Raw genomic sequence first — 7,170 nt, 5'->3', positions numbered from 1 at the left:
CAAGAAGTTTTTGAGAAGAAGAGGATTTGTAATAGAAAAAGCATAATGGAATAATGAATATAGATGAAAAAGGTACTGCCCTGTTGTAGGTTTCTTCTCTGCCGCTTCTGCTGCCTCGGTTGTTTGCTCTGCTTGCGTGGGCAAACAGTGTGGTCGCACCATGGTCTGTGGTGTGGTCTAGCAGTCTTTTCTCTCACGGGCCTGTTGTTTGCCCAATTGTATGGGCAAACAGGCTGGTCGAACAGGTGGATTGGTCGCAGCTTGCTGTGTGGGTAGACAATATGCCAATCTTTTTCTGAGTTATCTCCGCTATTTGCCCAGTTTATTTGGGAAAACAGATTGGCCAAGCAGCTTCATCCTGCAAAAAAACTGAAATTTGGAGATGGATTAAGGCGCTGGTTCCTGCACTCTGGCTTGTTTACCCAAGTTGTCTGGGCAAATAGTCTCATATCTCTGTCGTTGTTTTTTTTTTTCAAAACATGAAATTAACTACTAAGCTAGCTGGGAGGCGAACAGATATTCATCTGAAAAATCTTCCTTGAACTAGTAAGGAGTCGGCTTAGGTGATCAGCCACTAGATTCTCCTTCCCTTTCTTGTCTTGTATCTCCAGGTCGAATTCTTGTAAGAGTAAGATCCACCGAATGAGTCTCGGTTTTGCCTCCTTTTTCTTGATCAAGTATCTCAAGTCAGCATGGTCTCAGTAGATGATAACTTTGGTCCCTAGGAGGTATGGTCTGAATTTTTCCAAAGCAAAGACAACAGCTAAGAGCTCCTTTTCTGTTGTTGAGTAGTTGCTTTGGGCAGCGTCTAGAGTTTGGGATGCATAATGAATCACATGAGGTGTGTTGCCCACTCATTGCCCTAAAACTGCTCCCACAGCGTAGTTGCTTGCATCGCACATGATTTCAAAGGGTAAGTTCCAATCAGGTGCTTGAATGATTGGGGCGGTCACTAGTAATTCCTTTATCAGATCAAACGCTGTTTTGCAACCTTCATCAAAATCAAATGTTACATCTTGTTGGAGCAATCTGTATAATGGTTGTGTGATTTTGGAGAAATCCTTTATAAATCTTTTGTAGAATCCTGCATGGCCAAGGAAGGAGCGGATGTCTCTAACATTCGTGGGGTAGGGCAGATTTTTTATGGTTTCCACCTTGGCTTTGTCCACTTCAATTCCTTTGGCTGAGACAACATGGCCTAGTATCAAGCCTTGGTTAACCATGAAGTGGCATTTTTCATAGTTAAGCACAAGATTCGATTCAAGGCACCTCTGTAGGATCTTTTCCAAATTAGCAAGGCATTCATCGAAGGAGTTACCGTACACCGTAAAGTCATCCATGAAGACTTCAATGATTTTCTCCACATAATCAGAAAATATGCTCATCATACAACGTTAGAAGGTAGCAAGTGCATTGCATAGTTCGAATGGCATTCTTTTAAATGCAAAGGTACCAAAAGGACAAGTGAAGGTAGTCTTCTCTTGGTCTTCTGGGGCTACTGGAATCTGATAAAATCCTGAACAACCATCCAAACAACAATAGTGTGATTTACCTGCGAGTCTCTCTAGCATCTGATCAATGAAAGGTAGGGGGAAGTGATCCTTTCTTGTTGCTACGTTTAGCTTCCTATAGTCCATGCATACTCTCCACCCATTCTGAACACGAGTTGGAACAAGTTCTCCCTCAGAGTTTTGAACAATAGTGATCCCAGTTTTCTTTGGGACTACATGTACAGGACTTACCCATTTACTATCAGAGATTGGGTAGATGATTCATGCATTAAGAAGCTTGACTATCTCCTTTTTCACCACCTCCATTATGGGGGGGTTCAGTCTCCTTTGAGCATCTCGGACAGGCTTGTAATCTTCTTCCATGTGCATCCTATGCATGCATGTGGCAGGTGAGATGCCTTTTATGTCATCTATGGTCCATCAAATGGCCCCCTTATGCTTCTTTAGTACTTGTAGTAGGCTTTCTTCTTCATGTGGTCTCAACTGATTTGACACTATCACTGGATATGTCTTTTCAGCTCCAAGGTACATGTATTTCAAGTGTCTAGGAAGGGGTTTCAAGTCTGGTTCTGCATTTTTTTTATCTGCCGATTGCTGTTTAAGTAAACAGGATTCTGTTTGCTCTTTCTGTTTGGGCAAACAACAACCTGCTTGTGCAATCTGCATAGATTGTTTGGGCAAACGAGCTTCTACCTTCTTTTCCTCTACTGGTGGTTTGGTCAAACAGCAACTCACTTGTGCTAGCAATCTGGTCTTGCTGAACTCTGCCTTTTCACGCTGTTTGGGCAAACAGCAATCTGCTTGTTGCTTCTCTGCTAGCTGTTCAGATGAACAGTATTCTGTTAGAGCTGTTTGCCCAACTGGTGTGGGCAAACTGGGTCCTTCTTACTGGGGTGGTAAGGACAGTCTGCATCCCGTCTTAATTGGCTACTGGTCCTGTTTAGGCAAACAGAGGCTTGCTTGTTCTGCCTTTGCTAGCTATTTGGACAGACAGCAGTCTGCCTGCTGTGTGCAGCAGACCATTGTTGTCCGTTTTAGCTCTCCTTGGCTTCTTTCATCTTCTTGGCTGTCCTCCCTACAAAAATCATTGGTTAGTATATCATTATGATCCATATCAAAAATTTCTTGGCTCAAACAATCAATGATATCTAAACCATAAAATTGGGACATATCATGGGGATATTTCATAGTGTCATAGACATTGAATTTTATTACTTCCCCCTCAAATTTCATAGTTAATGTGCCATCGTGTACATCAATCTTAGTTCTGGCCGTGCTCAAGAAGGGTCTTCCAAGCAATATGTCTGAGGTGGTGTTGCTATTGTCTTCCTCCATATCAATCACATAAAAATCTGCTGGGAAGACAAGTTGATCTACTTGGATAAGAACGTCTTCAAGAATGCCTTTGGGATATACCACGGATCTGTCAGCCAATTGGATCACCACTCTAGTGTCCTTAAATGCACCTGCATTCAAAGAGTTATAAATAGAAAGAGGCATAACATTAATTGATGCACCTAAGTCACACACGGCCTTCTTTATGCCAACATTGCCAATTTTGCAAGATACGGCAAACATCCCTCGATCCTTGCACTTGGGTGGTATTTTTCTCTTTATGACAGTAGTAACTACCTCTCCCACACTCACTTTTTCTTTTTCAGCAGGCTTCCTTCGGTTGGTGCACAACTCTTTCAAGAATTTTGCATACCTTGGTATTTGTTTAACCGCATCAAGCAAGGGTATGTTAATCTCTACCTTCCTAAAGGTTTCAAGGATCTCTTTTTCTTCTTTTTCTTTTTGTGATTTTTCAAACCTTTTTGGAAAGGGGGGAGGAATCTTGAAGCTTGGCTGCTGGTTTGCACTCTACTGCTGGTATGCGGGTGTTGTTTGCCCAGTCTGTTTGGGCAAACAATGCTTTGTCTGCTGAGGCAGACTGTCCCTTTCTACATTCTGTCTGCTTGTTTGCCCAGTCTGTTTGGGCAGACAACAGTCTGTCTCAGTTTCTGGCAGAATTTCCTCAGCCATTTGTCTTTGCAATTCTGGACCTCTATCATCATCCTCAACATCTTTAAGTTTTTTTCCACTTCTTAGCATTATGGCGCTCACATTTTGCTTGGGATTGGTCTCGGTTTGGGATGGCAACTTTCCTTGAGTTTCAAGTTTGCTCATGGAGGTGGCAATTTGACCCATTTGCTGTTGAAGACTTTGCACAGTGTTCGCCAATGACTTCATCATCTCCTCAAGGTGCATGTTGGAGCTTTGAGGTGCTGCTTGGACTAGATTCCTTTGATAATTTTGGTAGTTGTTAGCCCTAGTATAGCTGAAGTTGGGATGGTCCCTCCAACCTGGATTGTAAGTGTTGGAGTATGGATTATGTCTTGGCTGTCCATTAAATCCTCCAATGGCATTTACTTGCTGGTCATCCTTTTGAAGACTTGGACATTGATCAGTTGGATGTCTCACATGTGCATATATCCCACATGGCCTAATCTGCTGAAGTTGTTGAGCTTATTGGGATTGACCTATAACAAGACTTCTCACAGCAGAGGTTAGTTCAAAAATTTGAGAAGTAAGAGAAGATGTACTAACCTCATTTACTCTCCTTGATAGCTGCCTTTCATCTCCATATTGTCTAGATGCGGCTGCAAGTATTGAAATCAAATCTCGAATTGCTTGAGGTGTTCTATCTTCAATTGAGCCTCCACATGCTACATCAATGAATTTTCTTTCGGATGGTAGCAAACCACCATAGAAGTATTCTATGAGTGATTTATCTGAGATGTCATGTTGTGGACAGCTTGTGCATAGTCTCTTGAATCTTTTCCAATGGTCATACAAATCCTCAATGTCTTTTTGCTTTATGCCACTAATCTCCCTTTTTATGCCTATGGCTTTAGAGGCTGGAAAATATTTGTTCAAGAAGGCTCTAACCATACCATCCCATAAAGTGATTGATCCAGGTGGTAGGTAAAATAGCCAATCTTTGGCATAATCATCAAGTGAGAAGGGGAATGCTCTTAATTTCACATGTTCTTCGGATATGCCTTGCGGCCTCATAGTAGAACAAACTATGTGAAATTCCTTCAAGTGTTTATGGGGGTCTTCATTCTCCAAACCTCTGAATTTTGATAGGAGATGTATCAAACCTGTTTTTAGCTCAAAAGGTGCTGTCAAGGCGGATAGGCTATGCAAAGAGGTGCTTGGTCACCTATAGGGGCTGCTAACTCTCTTAGAGTTCTTTCCCCTAGAATTGGTGCCCTTAATGCTTGATTTTCTGGTTAAATTTTAGCATATACAGCAGGTTCTGCTGGTCTTTGGTGAGGGGCAACATTTTGTGTAATACCCGGCTAAGTCAGACATCGGAATTCCTATCGTCAGGTGGAATTCGGGGATGTCAGAGACTTCTAGTAAGGTATTAGAAAGAGTTGCTAAATGTTTTTAAGACTTTGTAATAGAATAGGATTGAGTTTTGAAAAGAAAAGGCTTTGGGGACAAAGGCTAGGTTCGGCCGCCGAAGGTAAGTTCGGCCGCCGAAAGTGCCCAATGTTCGGCCCCCGAAGTTCAAGTTCGGCCCCCGAATGTTGCATGGTTTTGCATGCGATTCGGCAGCCGAAGCTGAGCTGGTCAGCCAGCTATTGTGCACTCCTCAGCCAGTGATTTGGACAGGTGTTGCCTCCAGATCATTGCCAGAGGTTAGGCCACGTCTCCCATGACTCATCTGCAAACTTTTATCAGCTTATGCAGAGGGTTGGTTGTGTCTAAGTGGTTTGAAAGGTTTTGAGAGAAAAGAAGAGTGTTGGAGGTGTGGTGAAGGTGAAGTCGTGGTGGCCATAGTTCAGTGTTTAGGTTGTCCCAGCATCTGGTTTCAAGAGGTAAGGGAAGCTTTTAACTTGTTTTCATGGTTTATGAACAGCTTGTAAGGAGGTTAAGGGTAGAGTTGTTGATATAGGTGTTAGGTATAGTTTTGATGTTTTAATGGTGTAAGCATGTTATGTGTATTGTTTTGTTGGCGTGTAAGTTGTTTGATGCTCCTTTATACTTGTTAAAGTGTTTATGCATGTTTTAGAGGGGTTAACTGCATGTATTGAGGGCTGAGCAGGTGATGGAGGGACTGGCAGGCGTCCTTGTGCACGAAACTGAGTTCTGGATGAACTCAGGTTCGGCCGCCGAAAGTCCAAGTTAGGCCGCCGAACATGCCTGACTTTCGTCTCTGGAGGAGACATTCGGCCGCCGAAGGTGCCGCCGAAGGTGCCCTGTCCAGCCTTCCTTTGCTTGTTTTGCATGCATATTTTGAGGTAGTCTAGAGGGGTTTTGGGGAGTTGTTTCTCAGTTGTATAGAGTATGTTTGGTGCCTCATTTGCGTCCTCCATTGTAGGATTGGACCCGAGGAACCGAGGTGTTTAGCAGTCGTCGTAGCTATTTCAGAGTTAGAGGTAGCCCAGAGTTAGCCAAGCAGTGGCTACAGGTGAGTGGAACTAAACTGAATATTGATCTTAAGAAATGACATGATTCTAGCATGATCCATACATCATAAATTGCCATGTTATATATTAGGTTGTGTGCATTAGACTTCACGAATATGATGCATTGCATATGTTGTTGTTCCTGTGGATGAATGTTGGATGATCCTTAGCCCTTGACAGAGAGCAGATACAGATTTATGGCATGAGATAGCCATACCAGGTCGCCCCTGGATAGTCCAGGTCGCTCCTGGTACTATGAGTGAGACAGCTGGGCTGTCAAAGCAGAGTTAAGAGAAGACCAGGTGATGACATCGTCTCCCTGGCACAATTGGTCATGTTTGAGATCAGAGTAGAGATAAGAGTAGACCAGGTGATGACATCGTCTCCCTGGCACAGTTGGTCAGAGTATCACATGTAGTTGAGGGCTATTGGTGACAAGTTCATCCTTGAGATGATATGTTTGTGATGTGATGCATTTCATGAAAGCATGTAATTAATGAACTGTTTTACTGTTCCTCCTCACTGGGCTCTAGAGCTCATCCCACTCCCTTAACCCCAGTTTTGCAGGTCCTGAGATAGCTATGGGAAATCAAAGTCAGCAAGAGGACAGAGGAAAGTTGTGCTTGAATGTATGCTGTAATAGTGTAGTGGACATGATGTAATTAAAAGATTAACGGTCATGTAATGTATAGATTTGTACTGTCATATACGGATAGACTTGTGCTTTCCCTAGTGTTTTTGCTGTTGTGTGATGTTTGCTTAATCCCCTGTACATGAATCCTGTTTTACGTTTCTTGATGAGAAATGTGTGAGTTAGGCTTAATGTATGACTTCGATGAGATACCAGTGGAATGTGTTACAGATTAAAAGGGTTTCATTCCCATGACCCACAGCAGATAGTAGTCCCTGGTATAGGCCCGGAGGGCCATTTCAGATTGACATATCTGAGTAGCAGTAGTTAAGCCTACAGAGTTTTACAGGATTGTTGAGTCTATTTGTATCATGTCTGGGATGTATCAGGTACACAGAGAGTATAGTCGGCTTGCTACGGGTCCCGGCGACCTTAGGCCGATCTGGATCCTAGTGCCAGTGATGGTTCGGACCGTTACTGAGGGGTACTGGTTTCCGGGTCGTTACAGATTGGTATCAGAGCATAGGGCCTCAAGAGTACGGTGTGTTGAGCATCTTTGTTCAAG

Source organism: Manihot esculenta, chromosome 13 (genome assembly GCF_001659605.2).
Source record: "Manihot esculenta cultivar AM560-2 chromosome 13, M.esculenta_v8, whole genome shotgun sequence".
Lineage (NCBI taxonomy): Eukaryota > Viridiplantae > Streptophyta > Magnoliopsida > Malpighiales > Euphorbiaceae > Manihot > Manihot esculenta.
This window is presented reverse-complemented; position numbering follows the sequence as displayed.